The following is a 15,885-nucleotide window of genomic DNA, read 5'->3' on the forward strand; positions in this document are numbered from 1 at the left end:
TGGAAAAAGCTTCAGAGAGATGGCATTTGAGTCGGGCTTTGAAGGCTGTCTGAGGCATCTAGAAGAGGGTGGAGGTGAGAGTGAAGAAGAGGATATTCTAACAAAGGAAATAGCAAATAAACGGAGAGAGGAAAGGACCTATGTCTTTAGAAACTACATTAGCGTGGGTCGGGTTTCAGTTTTGTGACCAGAAGGCCAAGGACTACAACTAAAAATGTTTCCAATCTTTGAAAAGATCTCTTAAGCCTTTTAAGTAGTTTGATCTTTATCTTATTGGCAATAGAAAGCACACAGAGTTTTATAGTAGGCTGAAACAAAATAAACACTTTCCTTGGAAATAATGTTCTGTCAATAAGTCATGTGAAAGATGAATTATTAGAAGGGAGGAGAAGCTAGTTGGTTAGAAGGCTGTGACAGTCATCGAAACGGTGGCAGGACTGATGAAAATCCATGATTCGGATTTCATGACAGAGTCAAACCGACAGACGGGGAAGACTAATTGTATGTGGAAGAAAAGGAAATTGAAAGCTGTAGATTCTAGTACAGAGCCTGGCTAAATATTGAGGGGATTGACCAAAGAGATAGGAAACTCAACAAAGAAGTGTTTTTTGTTGTTGTTGTTGTTGTTGTTGTTGTTGTTGTTGTTGTTTTTGAGCAGCTGGTAGGATGTGATGGGGAGGATATAAGTCTTATTTTGGAAATGTTGAGTGTGAAGTTCTTTGATTATTTGCAAATGATCCTACCTTCTCCTCCAGCTATGGTTCTTTCCTTGCATCTAACTCACTCTTCAACTCTTTCCATTTCAGTTCGAGCCCCCAACTCTCTGACTAATGTGCTTTCTCAAAGACCAGAAAAATATTCCAATTACTAAAACCAGTGTTCTCTTTTCACACCTCAACCCCCTTGTTCCTCTGCAAAAGTTGAGTATAAGTGTAGATCTATAGCTAAGGTGGCCATACAAATTATTGTTTAAATGGATTCTTCTGACTGTGGAGGGGAAACTATGAATGATTATCGTGGGCTAGTCCTAGGAAAGCCAGGATGTTTGGTCTCCAGAGAGTTAGGAATGTGTCATATCTGGAAAGAGGCCAAGAACAGGCAAGTGCATACTGAGAAACGGTAGGGCCACCCAAAGTTTAGTTTGAATAATAGTGGAATAAAGAGCATGATATTTCAAGGGCAGAAAAAGTGTCCCCGTCTCTGTCAGCACTGGGCATCCTCCAGATGGAGCTGCGGTTGGGCGCAGGCTCCCTGGGGAGGTCAGAAGAACAATGGCAAGGGCCGGCATAGCAGTTTTCAGGCAGCAGGCTAAAGCTAGTTAATGGATGAAACATAAAATACCAAAGACGACCTAACTCCCAGTGTTGCTCAGTTACCCTAGAAAAGACGGGTCATATAAAGACAGATAATAACACCTGCCTTCACAAATAGTTGAAATGGATATTCACATTGGAGTTCTAAAGGGTAAGGAGGAAACGCTGGGCTCAGATGATGTCACTTTTTTTTTTTTTTTAAAGAACTATGCAAGAAATGAAGAAGAAATAAATAACAATAATATTAAATATCTCTTGAATTTTTAGATGAAGTGGCAGGTGTAGCTCCATACTAGACTGAGGTCATGAATATTTTTAGTTCTTATTTTTACAAATAACATCTCTCAGTGAGAAGCATAAATACCTGCCTTATAGTATATATATATTTTTTAGCTTTTAAAAGAAGGTGTGTGTGTAGAACATATGGATTAAAAACACCTATTGATGGATTTGTACTACAGTATGCTTACCCTAACATTTTTATTTGCCCTAAAATTTGACCGTCAAGGTGTTGGTTATACCTTTCCAATCTGCATTTTTTAAAGATCAGACTTCTGTCGAGAATATTGATGTGTTAAAGTATCTCTGAAGTTACAGACCATCTGAAGAGGTTTGCATACTGGGGTTAAGAGCCACTTCATTATCATTTTTTTTAAAAAAAGCAACAGAAACTTTTGACTTTGAAAAGTACATTTTGCTAAAATACTAATTATGCTGCCATATGTTGTTTTTGTGCCTTTGATTTGTAATAGAAAATGCTTTCTTAAGAAGTAGTAGTGGTTCGTTATGTAATCATTTTTCTACAACTACAGAGCCCAAAGCTGTATTTTCTGTTTTCGCAATTGGTGGAATGGAAAAGCCAAAGTCGTGCCTTAAAGTAACGTATTTACTCACATCCTACACATCTACCTGTCAGTTATAATTCTATCTGGCGAAGCTTCACCCTTTTAAAAGTGCCATGAGTGTTCTCTGAACAGGAAGAAGTTGGCTACTCTTTCTATTCAAGCAGGAAATAAGGCGCATGGCATCTGGGGGAGGTCCTGAAGGAGAGAGAGCAAAGGAAATTCGCGAATACGGTTCACAACTGGTTCCCTTTGATTGGATTTTCTATCCGCATGGAGGGGAAATGCAAAGCCCCAGGAAGAAGCAAGTTTAAATATGTGTTATGAATCTCCTAGGCTGGTTGCTTCATAATCTTAATTATTGACGTACAGCCCATGAAAGGCCTAAGCCCTTAATTAGAGTAAATGATATGGTAGCTTGGGATAAAAAAAAAGTCTGCTGAATGTGATAAAAACAGAATGTACAGAAAGGGCAATGATCTAGGGACATGCTTGATTTGGGGGTTTTTGTTTTTCTGTTTGTTTTTCTAGATTTTCCCACTTTCGTTCTAAAATGAAAGGAAGCAGCTGACCAATGCAATAAGCAAGAAAGGGGGAGGGGCGGAGACGGGGCCTTTCGCTGCGATGACGTAAACAGAACATACCAGTGCTAAATGGGGTGTCTGTCCGGCGAACCAAACTCATCTTTCAGAAACATCAAGGAGGCCATGAAATAACATTAAGTGGCTGTGAACTCTTACTTATTTTTCCTGAGCACTCAAGAAGTTTTGTGACAGCCAGGTACCTGGAATTGTGGAGGCCTGAAGAGTGGACAAGGCAAGTGTGTTTCTTTCAGTGTGAGGAGGGGGTTAGATGGACAGAGACAGAAGTCATGCACATTCCCTGCACAAGGTACAGTGCACTGAAATCTAAGTATTTGTTTAACTTCCTTCTGTGTTCTCTCCACTTCTTCATGGTAAATAATTTAAGATTGGTTAGAATTGTATTTACTATTTTATTAAATAATGAAATTTCATTTAAAAAAAAAAAAACTCAACTGAATGCAAGGCAAAATGAAAGTTCTCGGATCCGGCTACTCCCGACGGGAAAGCCAGTGGGTGGATCCATCCAGTGATAAGCCAAGGGTCATACTTGTCGGATCAATTGTAGTCATAGAGTCAAAAGCGGGGAAAATGAGCCCCGATAAATATCATACTGGAAATCCAATTAAAAGCTGATGGGGACAAAGAGACAGAGGACACATGCTTGAACTGAAACTCTCCATTTTCTCGTGTCTCTTTGTCTTTCAGTAGTTTCCTGAGGATGCTGAACTGCTGTCCTGTGGGACTAAAATTCTGAAGACTGGTTTTGTCAACAAACACGGCTTGTGGCTCCTGTGCAGAGTTTCCCCCTCATCCACTTTCGCTGTGGATGTCCAGCCCTGAGACCGTCTTCTTCGCACTTTCCCACACCTAGCGGCAAAGGGTTCAAATACGCTCGTGAGTAACTTTTCTGCTTCTGCCCATGACCGAGGCCATTTCTGTGCCAGAAAACACGGAGCACCTCATAAGTTCAGTTGGCACCTGAAACTGGTGATGAGTCTGACATCAGTGCCAGGAATGGGGTCACACGACACTCACCAGGTACCAACTCAGGTGACAGTGGTCTCCCCGACGGCTGGTGTGTCCCCGTCCTGGGGGCCCCGGGGCTCTGAATGTACTGGATGACATCGTGCTGCCTTCCCGGGAGCCCTCGACTCCCGGCAACGCCTGCTGTTCCATGATCCATGACACATGTCGTCTGCCCTCCGGCCCATGAAGACAGGCTTGCGTGCACCTGCTCTGTTCGTGTGCTTTGTTTTCATTGGTTTTTATCTGCAGCCGTACTCTGGGACACTAAGTCAAAGGACAGTCTGAGACCTACACCCTCGGGACAGCCCTGTCCCTCAGAACGGTGGTGATACTTTGAGCCGTATTTTTGTTCCTATCATCACACTTCCTTCGATGTATTAGTTCACAGGTGTGCATGTGGATTCGAGACCAGTGTGACGCTTGGCCATGATTCCTGACAAGACACAGTAGTGTTTTATGTGCAGGGAAAGCAGCACATGTGTGAAGCATGAACCGTGCTCTTAGAGAATGTTCGGTCTCCTAGAGAAGACAAGACACATAGCAAAGGGTGATGGCACACATTGAAAGCGATGTCCGGGCACGAGTAGCCAAGAGAAGTATTGACACAACATGGACGAGCAAATATTATCATGCCCTCCGGGTGTGCACACGTGGGTAATTTCAGGTGGTCTAAGATGAGGGTTCTGAGCGGGCGGTTTGGGGGCAAGAGCTTCTGCCCTGTCCTCACTCTCTCCACCCTTCATCTTCCTCGCCGAGAATCAGAGCATGAGTCTCGTGGGCTCCATTTCACTAACAGGAGTGGGCACTTTGCCCTCAAGACAGCCGAGAGGCCTCCACACCTTCCCTTTCCTTTCCGGAGCCCTCCTGAGGCAGGCTGACTTCTGTTTCTTGCCCTTCAGACGTGTACGAGAGCTCGGGCCTTTGTCCCCTGGAGGGGAGGCCAGCTCCTTGCCGACTCACACTGTCCTGGCTGCAGCTGCCTGAGAAGCGCCCTCCAGCACCAGCTCAGGGACACTGAGCTGCACAGGGAGACCGGCCAACGCACTCACCCGCCACGGCCCCCGGGAGAGACACTAGGAAGCTTCTCGTAGGTAAACATATGAACAATAAAATAAGAACTTGGGACCGGTTTCGAATCCGTGAGTGATTTTTAAGCCCCACATTTCAAAGGAAAAGGGCTTCTGTAGTTTTGACCCTTCTAAACCCCGTTCCTGTTACTCTCGCTGTGAGCAGGCACTGCCTAAATAAAAGCATCTCTTGAGGAGACTGTTACTCAAAATGTATTTATCTGTGAACAAAATGGAGCTTTAAAAAAAAAGTAATTCCATGTAGGAATTATAACTAAACTCAAATAACTCCTAGCAGCCTAGAGAAATGCTATTATTGATATTACTTCAGTATCAATAAACTCAAAACAGATGAACTGAGTGTCTTACAGTTAGAAATGCTGATTTTCTTTCCTTCTCACGTGGTAGATTTCACAAAGAGCAAGTGTCTCGAAATGAGTGCGGAGCCTCCGTTCTGTGAATTGCCCCTGACTCGAGGTTGGAGAGCAGCTTCAGGTTAGATACTAAGCCTGCTTTAAATTCAGGTTTATTAAGATCTGTTTCAAATATAAAATACTTTTAATATTTAAAAAAACTACCCAGACCTAAGAAAACAATGTCTTTCCCATCAGAAACAAATACCAGACTTTGAGGACTCAATATCGTAAAATATCCGCTCTCTCCAATTTTATCTACAGATTCAGTGCAATTCCCATTTTTAAAAATCCAATAATTTTTTTGTATAATTTGACAAGCTGATACTGAAATTTACATAGTGAAGGTCCAAGCAAGGCATGGGGTTGTTGTTGGATCTCTCAAATCTCATCGTAAAGCAAAGGTAATTAAGATAGCTCAAGATGAGTCTGGAGACAGACATGTAGGCCAGGGACGGAGAACAGAAACTCCACAAACGAACCCCATGTGTATAAACTGAATAATTAAGGGAGGGGGGCTTGAGCTCCGTGGTAAAAGGAGGGGCTATTTATAAATGGTGCCCGCACATTTTGTCAGATACAGAATAATGGAAATTGAATTTCTACCTCACATTCTTTACACACAAGACTTTAGATTAAAGAATTAAATGTTTCCGGTTACGCTACAAGCTTTCAAATAAAAATATAAGGAATGTCTTAATTACCCCAGGAAAGGACATTTAAAAAATATATGAAAGGATGAATCATAAAAGAAAGACTGATCATAACACTACATTGAAATAAAGAACTTCTGATCATCAAAAGAGAACATTAAAAAGTAAATGGGGAAGCCTCAGCCAGGAACAATGCATTTGCTGAACACAATACTCACAAAGGTTTAGCTTGAAAACACACAGCCTTCTTTAGAATGAATTTAAAAAATGACAAACACTGTAACAATGGGCAAGGACATGAATGGGAATTTCTCCGTAAAGTAAGTGTAACTGATGCACAACATGTGAAAACACCTCCAACCTCATTAGCAATCAGAGAGATGCAAATTAAAATTACAATAAGACAGATTTTCACATGCACCCAAGAGGTACGCGCCCCTGAAGAGAACACACACCTGATTTGAGTGTGTGGGCCTTTCCCTCCGAGGATGACGATTACTCCTTTCCCCCATGTTTTCCATGGTCTGGTTTGTTCTTCTACATTCTTTTACATTTGAATACATTACCTTTTCCATTACTTCCTCTCCTCTCGCTCTTGCATCAGTTTCTAATGGATTTAGCAGGAAAAAGACATTTCTGCTCAACTTGTATGAACTTGCGAAAACATAAAAGGATTGGAAATGCAAATGGAAATCTCAGGCCACCAGATGTCTTTACGCATAAACATAAATAGTGTTGCCATAAAATCAACCCCGGCCTACCTTTTAAGTAGAAAAACACTCTCGTTTAATCCAACGTGGGTAATTATGGATGATTCATTTGCTACTAATTTGCTGAAAACTCAGTGCAGAAAATCCCAACAATACGTATATTAAGCCTTATGTGGAGACATAACGTTCAACAGAAATCTGTTCCTTCTGACACTCTTCTTTCTAAGAAAATCTTTTTTTTTTAATCCTCACCCGAGGACATTGTTCCATTTTTTGTTTAGATAGAGTGGGAGGGAGAGAGAGGAAGAGAGAGAAAGAGAGAAACATCGACATGAAAGGGACACTTCCAGTGGCTGCCACCCGCACGACCAACCAGGGCCGGGGACAAACTGCAACCGAGGTACGTGCCCTTAGCGGGAACCGAACCCGGGTCTCTCTAGACTGCAGGCCGAGGCTCTACCCGCTGAGCCAAACCAGCCAGGGATAAGAAAATCTTTAGACTGTGTTTTCTAATCAGTATAATGGGGTCTTTGGTTTATGAAAACGAAGGCTTCTTACAGCTCTAAAGTGTCAGCTCTGTGTTTTCTCTCTTCTGGTTGTTTACTCCCATAAAAGCAGGGTGAAGAGCCATTACTGGGTCTGTCTCTCTTGCCCTCTGCCCCGTCCCCTCTGTTTCTGTGTCTCACTGAAGTTCTCCCTTTCTCTCTCCATTTCTTGCCCTCTGTCTCTCCTCTTTCAATCCGTCTCTTGTCTCTCCCATTCTATTGCTCTCTTACTCATTCCATAATTTTTTTAAAAATTCAACACATTTAGAAATTTCTACTCACTTTCTGGAAAGTAATCCTCCACTCTATGAAGAAGCACTGTTAACATTATAGTTACAAATTTAACAAAATAAGTGTAACGCATATTTCTACTTCTAACCGTGACCTTACACAGTGAGATGTATTGCTTGTGATGAACGAATATTCAAACATCCTGTTATCAGAAATGAGCTTCCCCAGTCTTACAGGAATTGTGGGAGTTCTCGAAGTGATCGCTCCCCCTGGTCTGTCGACAGGAGACCCAAGCCTCCCGTCCACGTCACATGCACTTCTGTTCTGGCTCCCTGGGAAGCCATCTGGGCCAGCTCTACCTTCTCTGTCCTTCTTGAGAAGGTCACTGACCCTGCCAGATGCTGACGCCAGATGCTGACGAAACCTCGTCCTTATGGTGACAAAGAATCTCCAGAGTCCAGGTAGAGGGAGGGAAAATAGCTTCCTCTCTAGCATATTCCACACTTCATCATCCAGGCAACGAGATAGTTCTGCTTGTGTGCTCATCTCAAGTCTTCATTGAGAAAGAGCACCCCTAGGTTCTGGTCCTGTCTGGGGTAACCCAAGGCTCATTCGAGTTCAAGGCCACGAGTAGACCCCTTAGCATGAGGGAGGGAGAGAGCCTCGTGTTATCCTCCTAAGTTCTATCCCCACCTAGAACTTCCAGCCACTCTTCCCGAAACCTGTCTCCCAAGGATTTACCCTCCTAAAATCTATTCCCAAAATAGAATTCAGAATTCTCCCTTTCTCCCAGCCCCCAATCCTTCTAGTAAAAAACAATGGCTTTCATGCCTGTCAAAGATACAAGCACATACTGGAACAGGCTAAGGTAGGGGCCTCATTACAAAAGTCACTCAAGGACCTACCAGACTTGGAATTTTAACCTGACGAGTGAACTTGGTGGGTGATACTGTCTGGTTGTTTATCACCCTAAAAGAGAGAGAAACTTGCATTTGCTTTACTTCAAGGTCTAGTTCATACTTATCTTCCCTTGTAGTATTGCAATTCTCTCATTCATTTATTTATAATGCTGTATTTTTTTTTTAATGCATGCAGAGGCATAGTAAAACATTTGAAAACATAAGAAATAATGTATGCATCACTTTGAGATCCTATCACACTAAAGACATCCGCAGTCCTATCACACGAAAGATGCCAACAAAGATGTTGGCCTCTCTATTTCAGGTTCCTCTTAGGAACACATATGCAACTATAGATAAGGATCATATACTTTCTTTCCACATCTTGGAAATTATTTTTAGTGCCCCAACTTTATAAATTCTCTTATTAATTTTTTCCCTTATAATGTTCACGAGAGTTGCTTATTGGGAGTATTTCTTCCTCTTTCTCTGTCTGACTGCAGAATTGCTTTGAGAACAAGGCCATGTCCCCATCTCCTCACTACTTTACAGCTCGGAGACCGTCATCCTTCCCCCAGCGGTACCCTCTACACACGCATTCACCATTATCCTAACTCGACGGCTGTTCTCCGCGCGCCTATCTTTGTGTGCTGTCTATGCCTTTGTCCTTCAGCAGCATATGCCGCTGCCTTGTATGCTTCACACCAGGGTTCACACTTACATATCTTCCTGGAGCCTCTCTTTTTTCCCATCAATGTGGATATGAGTAACTCTCGCCTACTCATTTTTGCGGTGTTGTATTACATGGATACACATCAAATTATTTCTTTATCTCCCTGTGGAGGGACGTTTCTGTTGTTTGGGGCTTTCTGTTCTCCTGAGGTACGACGCTGTGAGCATTTCAAGTTGAGAACAGCAGTTCTGAACATGGGTTCCAGAGTCAGGCGGCATGCATGTGACATCTGGCAGTCCACCTAGTAGCTAAGCAACTTTGGCAAAATTCGTTAACTCCTCTGTGCTTCAGTTTCCCATTTAAAGATGGAAATGCTTCATAGGAATATTGAGAAGAGTATTAGCATGAAGCACGTGTAATTGTAATTTTTGTAGGTCAAAAAGAGTCAAATATGAGCATTTTCATAGGGTGCGACCTAATAAATGAGTTAACACATATAATATGTTTAGGGTAAGTACTTTACTTAGTAAATGTTACTGTGATGACAATGATGATAATGATAATGCTGATGTCTTTTTGTGTATGTGTGTATTAGAGTTTTTCTGGCCTATATATCTAGGAATAGAACTGCTGGGTCACAGGATCTATATAAATCCAACCTTTATTTCCAAAATGTTTTCCAATTTAAGATATGTTTTATCTTTCCATATATTTGGATCTTCCTTAATGTCTTTCAATAAAGTTTTATAATATTCTTCACAAAGGTTACCGAGTTTTTCTTCTTCCCCTCCCCTTATTCCTTCTCCTCCTCTTCTTTTTCTTCTTTCTACTTTTGCCAGTGAAATACTTTTAAATTATACATTCTAGATATTGATGGCTTATACATAAGAAGTCCAATGATTTTTTTTGCTTTCGTATTCCAGATCAGAGGCTAGCACCTTCTGCTGTCGTGGGTAGGTTGGAGCATCTCTTCGGGTTCCGCGACGTCTTCGTGTTTCTGGAAGATAACCGTGACTCCCGAGTCATTCAGATAACCATGCAGCAGCTTTGCCATCATGGTCGGACAGCTCTTCGCCAAGACCTCTCTCGGATTGTCACCAGAGCTTTCAGACAGTGTCTAGCTCACAGAGGAGAAGAGTCTGCTCTGATCTGCACCCAGAGGCCCAGAGAAACCCTTGTCTTTGTTCAGAGCTTCCGACCCGCCCTTCCCCTGGTCCCAGCAGCCACACTGGAGGCCGGATGGGGCCGCCACCTTCCCTGCGTCTCCACCCTCTGCTCCTCATTCCCCTCTCTCTCCAGCCTCAGGAACAAGACGTTCACTCTGCTGCGTGACGTACGTCATCTCTAGGCCTAAGAACAAGGTTCCGCCTAAGACTAGATACATACTATTGAAAATGGCCAATTAACCTGAAATCTCATTAGTTATGTGAGCAATGATCTAACCCAGAAATCTACTAGTAATTGGAGAAGACTAAGTTAACATAAGTGATGATGAGTAAAGCGTGTTGTGAATACTTTCAGGACAACACATAGTAAACAGTAACGCCAAATGTTATATTAAAAGAGAGATTACTACAAAGAGAATTTCTGTAAGCAGCACAATGTAGAATATTTTTCCGTTTACATGTGTGACAACTGGAAGACACAAAATTATTCAAAATTCAATTCTTTCTGTAGTCTCCCTATGCTATTGATTATCCTTTCTTTCCTAATTGGTTTTTCTATCTACATTTCCCCCTCTTTAGTGGGTCTTTCCCATCAGCATTTAAACCTAATGTTGTATCCCCCATTCTTAAAACATAAAAACAAAACTACTTCCTGAAGCAGTTGTTTTATATCCATTTTTCAAAGCCACACTTTTCAAAAGCATCATTTACAGTTTTCGACACCTCTTCCATTGTGGCTTCCCACAGTCACACACTTGGTACCAAAAGTGCATTGGCCAAGGCCTCTCGCCCTCTCCCACTGGGCGCTGGGAGCCCTCATCCCGGCCCCTCCACAGCAGTTGCTCCCTCTCCTCCTTCATCCGGCCCCTCCTCCCCCTCCATAGCCTTGGAGGGTCTCTGCCTCCCTCTCCAGCCTCACAGTTCACCCCACCTTTTTGTGTTCTAGATGCACATCCTTTTAGTCCTTAGAGCATGCTAGGTTCTCTTTCCATGTGCTGTTCTTCGGTCTTGGAATACTTTTCTCTAGTCTTTCACACAGAAATACCTACTCGGCTTAGACACTACTGGCTCAGGAGGCCTGCTCTGACCTCTCAGCCCAGTGAGCTCAATCTATTATGCATTCTCTTTGCAGCAGTTGTCACACATAGACAATTATATATATAATACACATACATACACACACACACACATACACACACATAATTATATATATACATATACAGACAAATATATATTTGTATTTATATATATGAAACTATAATTTTGATGAAGTAAATATTTCTTAAGAATGTGTTGGGCCTGGCCAGTGTGGTTCAGTTGGTTGAGCATTGTCCCATGCACTCAGTGGTCACTGGTTTGATTCCCAGTCAGGGCACAGGCCTGGGTTGTGGGCTCGACCCCTGGTAGGGGGTGTGCAGGAGGCAGCTGATCAATGTTTCTCTCTCATTGATGTTTCTATCTCTCTCTAAAAAGTAAAAAAATTAAAAGAAAAAAAAGAATGTGTTGGATGTTTAGCCCATGACCAAACTCTAAGCTCCATAAAATCAGAAACTATAGCTTTCTTATTTATTGCCACATCTCCAGAATTAGCATATAGTTGACATAGCATATTATTTGTTAATTAAATACTTGAATTAAAAATTCTAAAATACAACCCATAATGAAAAGGACTATGGAAACTAAAATGCATTTGCCTGCTTACAAAAAGACATCAGTGGCAGCGTTCCTTGGATCCTCAGCTGCGGAGGGGAATGGATTTGGAATCTGGAGAGCATCCCAGGTATATTGGTGCAATTTGCCTGTGGGTCCTACTGTTGACACTCTGAAATATTTCAGTGTACTGACATATCTAAATGGAGACTTTCATTGTAAAATTACCTCTATTTTCTTGTGAGTGCGACCTTTCCTGAAAAAAAGTGGTTAGATGCCTTCCTATTTTTTGAATAACAAAAAGTTTATAAAATCAATGCAAAAAGTCAATATCTATTTGGTAGAATATTTAATAAAAGCTTTTTATGTGCTATTGCTTACTGGTTGTTTATGTTCTTTTATATTGCATGATGGGAAAACCCTATTTTGCTACCGCGGGAATCATGATGACCCAGAACCTGAAGCGTACACACCACAGCTCCCTGCGGGGACGAGCCGCCTTCACAGGACCCTTTCCACCTGGGCCGACAATACCCACTCAGCCTGTTCTCTCGGGAAATACTCAGCTCTGGGAAAGGGTTCTCTAACCGAATAGTTTAACTCCCTTTTAAAGTTATACTTTATATATTTCTAAGAAATAAAAAAATGTTCTTGCATGTAATCATTAGATAGGATCAGAATCCTCATTGGTGATATTTGATACTTAAACAAATGCATGTTAGTTCTAGTAAATGGCTCGTGAGATGTGAAAATTAATTCTATGGATAATATAAAACATGATATTGAAAACAAATAAGCAGTGACAAAAATATGAGAACTATTAAAATGCAGTGTACAACCTCGAAGGAAAAATTAAAATATGGATTTCAACCACAGATATACAGGCATTTTTATTCATTTTTGTATCCCTATAGTGCTAATAGAAATGCCAGAGGCTCCATGTCCTAAATTATGATTACTGCTGTTTTTGTCTTCCCTTTGTCGGAAGAGTTTGAAAGCCACTGTGTTCACCCACCGCCCTCGTGGTGGGTGTGCTGTATTAACTGAGGCGGGGCTGCCTATAATAAGGTATGGCTCTTGGCACCACGCCATAGACCACATTCACACTTTATAAGCCTTAAGAGAATGTTGCTACTTTTTGCACAATTATTCAGCTGCAAAACCTATCTAAAATACTTCTTAATATCAGCTAGTTATCTCTTTCCCCATCCTCTTCTTCTTCCTCATCTATCATCTATCTATCTATCATCTATCTATCTATCTATCTATCTATCTATCTATCTATCTATCATCTATCTATCTATCTATCATCTATCTATTCATCTATCTATCCATTTCTTTCTCTGTAATTTGGACTATTTAATTTTAATGAATTTAAATTTATATTTAAACAGCCACATATGGCTAGTAGGTAAGATACAAATACGAACAAAGTGCAACCTTGACCTTTGGAATATCATATTCTGTAACACATGCACTAATGCCGTTCTACACTGGAGGTTTATTGAGTTGGCAAGTATGTTCCTCATCACACATGAGTTTAACAAACTAAAAATACCATCGAAAGGCAAGAGAGAAAAAGCCAATTTCTATATGCATAAACTGACCGAGACCCAAGATAACAAAAGATCCATTGCCAACAAACATATTTAAAAAACAGCAAAATAGAGTAAGGAGGTTTTTGATGAAGACATTTATTTTCCCATTGTCTTCAGATGCTTCTGAAAATAATTTTATTGGCAGAGCTCAGAATATGTTCTAGGCTGAGCTCTTTTACCATCTAACTGTGCAACAGTGAGTAACTGGAATTCATGTTTCTCTATGAGCCTGTGTTCCCCACCTGTAAACAAGAGGTGGGTTCAGGGATCTATACGCATCCACTGCTATCAAATTGCAGAAGTCAAGCTTTTGGAGATTTTTCCCATGACACCTTTAATTTAATACATAGCTGGCTTGTCTTTTAGATATTAATGTAAAGATGTGGAAGAAATACTTCATTTACCTCGATATCTTAGTCTTGGCAGTATTTTTAAGGCAGACGCTAAACACAGTCTCAGATTGTGAAATGAGAAGAAACAGAGACACAAAGCTAAACCAAAACTATAATTAATTTTTAATGTTATTCAACTCCTTTTCTTTTTGGTCAGAAAGGCAGTTTTCAGGTACCGCCATGTGTGTTGAGAATGCATAGTTTTTCATCATACAACTAAAATGTCCCTAAAGGACTATGAAATCGCTTCGCCTTTATGGGTTCATAGACACTCTCTTTACGGCTCCCACTGAAAAGGCCTTTTGAGAATATGCTATGAGTGTTTTCTAGAGTCGAATCTTTTAAAGACATTTTTTTTTGTATGAAGACTACATCTGTCTTGCTTTCTAAGAAAATTTTTCATAAATATTGCGGAGCTAAGGTCTGGTAAGGTAGCTCAACTATTGTTTAGAAATCTCTAACTTACAGTTATTTTATAAAGCAACTCTGGCTCTTGGAGTTTGAGTAGCCTACAGATTCTTTTTTTCTTATAATTTTTAATAATTGTGCTAATTTTCTTTTTCCCAGCCATTAAATACATCAAGAAATTTTTATTTTTTAATTTTTTTAAACATATATGTTGTTAGTGGTAGAACTTTTATTTATTTTTTATATTTTTAATTTGGTGTGTGCCCCTAGCGGGAACCGAACCCGGGACTCTCTGGTTTGCAGGCCGATGCTCCAACCACTGAGCCAAACTGGACAGGGCAAAGAATTTTTATTTATTCTCTACCAACTTTCAGAAATTGATGGTGGGCATTCAACACATACAGTAATTGTGACCATCACTTTTGTAGATGAAAAGCTTGATTAGATTATTCCTGCAGAGAAAAAATGGTCAGTCAATTCTCTGTTAACCACACTAATGGATGAAAACAATTGAGCAGATAGTTTAAGTCACCAAATGGGTCAAAATCCATTTTATTTTTTACTCTGGAATATGCTGCAATATTTACCTTTGAAAGCAGGCACGGTTAGTGATTAGCCATTCAATCCACACGATGGAAGCGAAATGTGGAAGTTCAATCAGGAGGAGCGGGAATGATGCTGGTTCAGAGCTGTCTCCCTCCCCTTCCTTCCTGTCTAACCTTCCTCCTGATTCGCCACTAAAAATGGGTCATCACTTACTGCACTGATGAGAAACAGAAGCCTGGAGCAGAAGTTTCTTATCTCTAAGTTTCTGACTCAGACCTTTCCTGGACAGAGAGACGATGAAGTGTTCTGCTTTAGATGAGGTCTCTCCCAGTTTCTGCTAGAAGAGAGAGGTGTCCTTGCTCATGGCAGAAGGAAATGCCAGTAGGATTCTACTTGTACACTACTTTGAAAGGCAGTCAGAGCACTCCCTATGCCCTAGCTAATTTCCCCTTGAATATTTCTGTGCCGGTATTTCACAATGGGAGGCCTCTTTTCTTTCTTGCTTAGCTATTGTAATGACATAACCACCGTTGTTGGAGTTTCACAAACTCTGCAGAGGATGATACTAGTGCATTAAAGCAATTCACACACACCTACACATATGATTACATTGCTAATGAGAACTTTGGTTTTTATTTTGCCTATAATGATCAAAATTGTATTCATAATAATAACATATATTTAAATAAAACGAAAATTATGCTTTTAAAAATTATTTTGGGGAGATGTGAATTTCAGAAGTGCCAACACATAAAAAGTAAACTGTTACTGTAATGGCATAGATATACCCCCATGCAACTTTCTTAAAGAATTATTTCTTGCCTAGAAATAGGTATCAAAAGTGACCCTTCAAGCCATGGCTGGTTTGACTCAGCGGTTAGAACTTTGGCCCGTGGTCCACTGAGACCCAGGTTCGGTTCCCGCTAAGGGCAAATACCTTGGTTGCAGTTTGTCCCCAGCCCCGGTTGGGGTTGTGTGGGAGGCGGCCACTCAATGTGTTGCTTTCACGTCGATGTTTCTCTCTGTCTCTCTTCCTCTCTCTACCTCCCACTCTATCTAAAACAAAAATAAACAATGTCCTCGGGTGAGGATAAAAATTAAAAAAAAAAAAAAAAAAAAGTGACCCTTCAATGTCTATTTATCTCTAATTTTGTGGAGAAAAGAAAATT

This window comes from Molossus molossus, unplaced genomic scaffold, assembly GCF_014108415.1.
Source record: "Molossus molossus isolate mMolMol1 unplaced genomic scaffold, mMolMol1.p scaffold_m16_p_9, whole genome shotgun sequence".
Classification (NCBI taxonomy): Eukaryota; Metazoa; Chordata; class Mammalia; order Chiroptera; family Molossidae; genus Molossus; species Molossus molossus.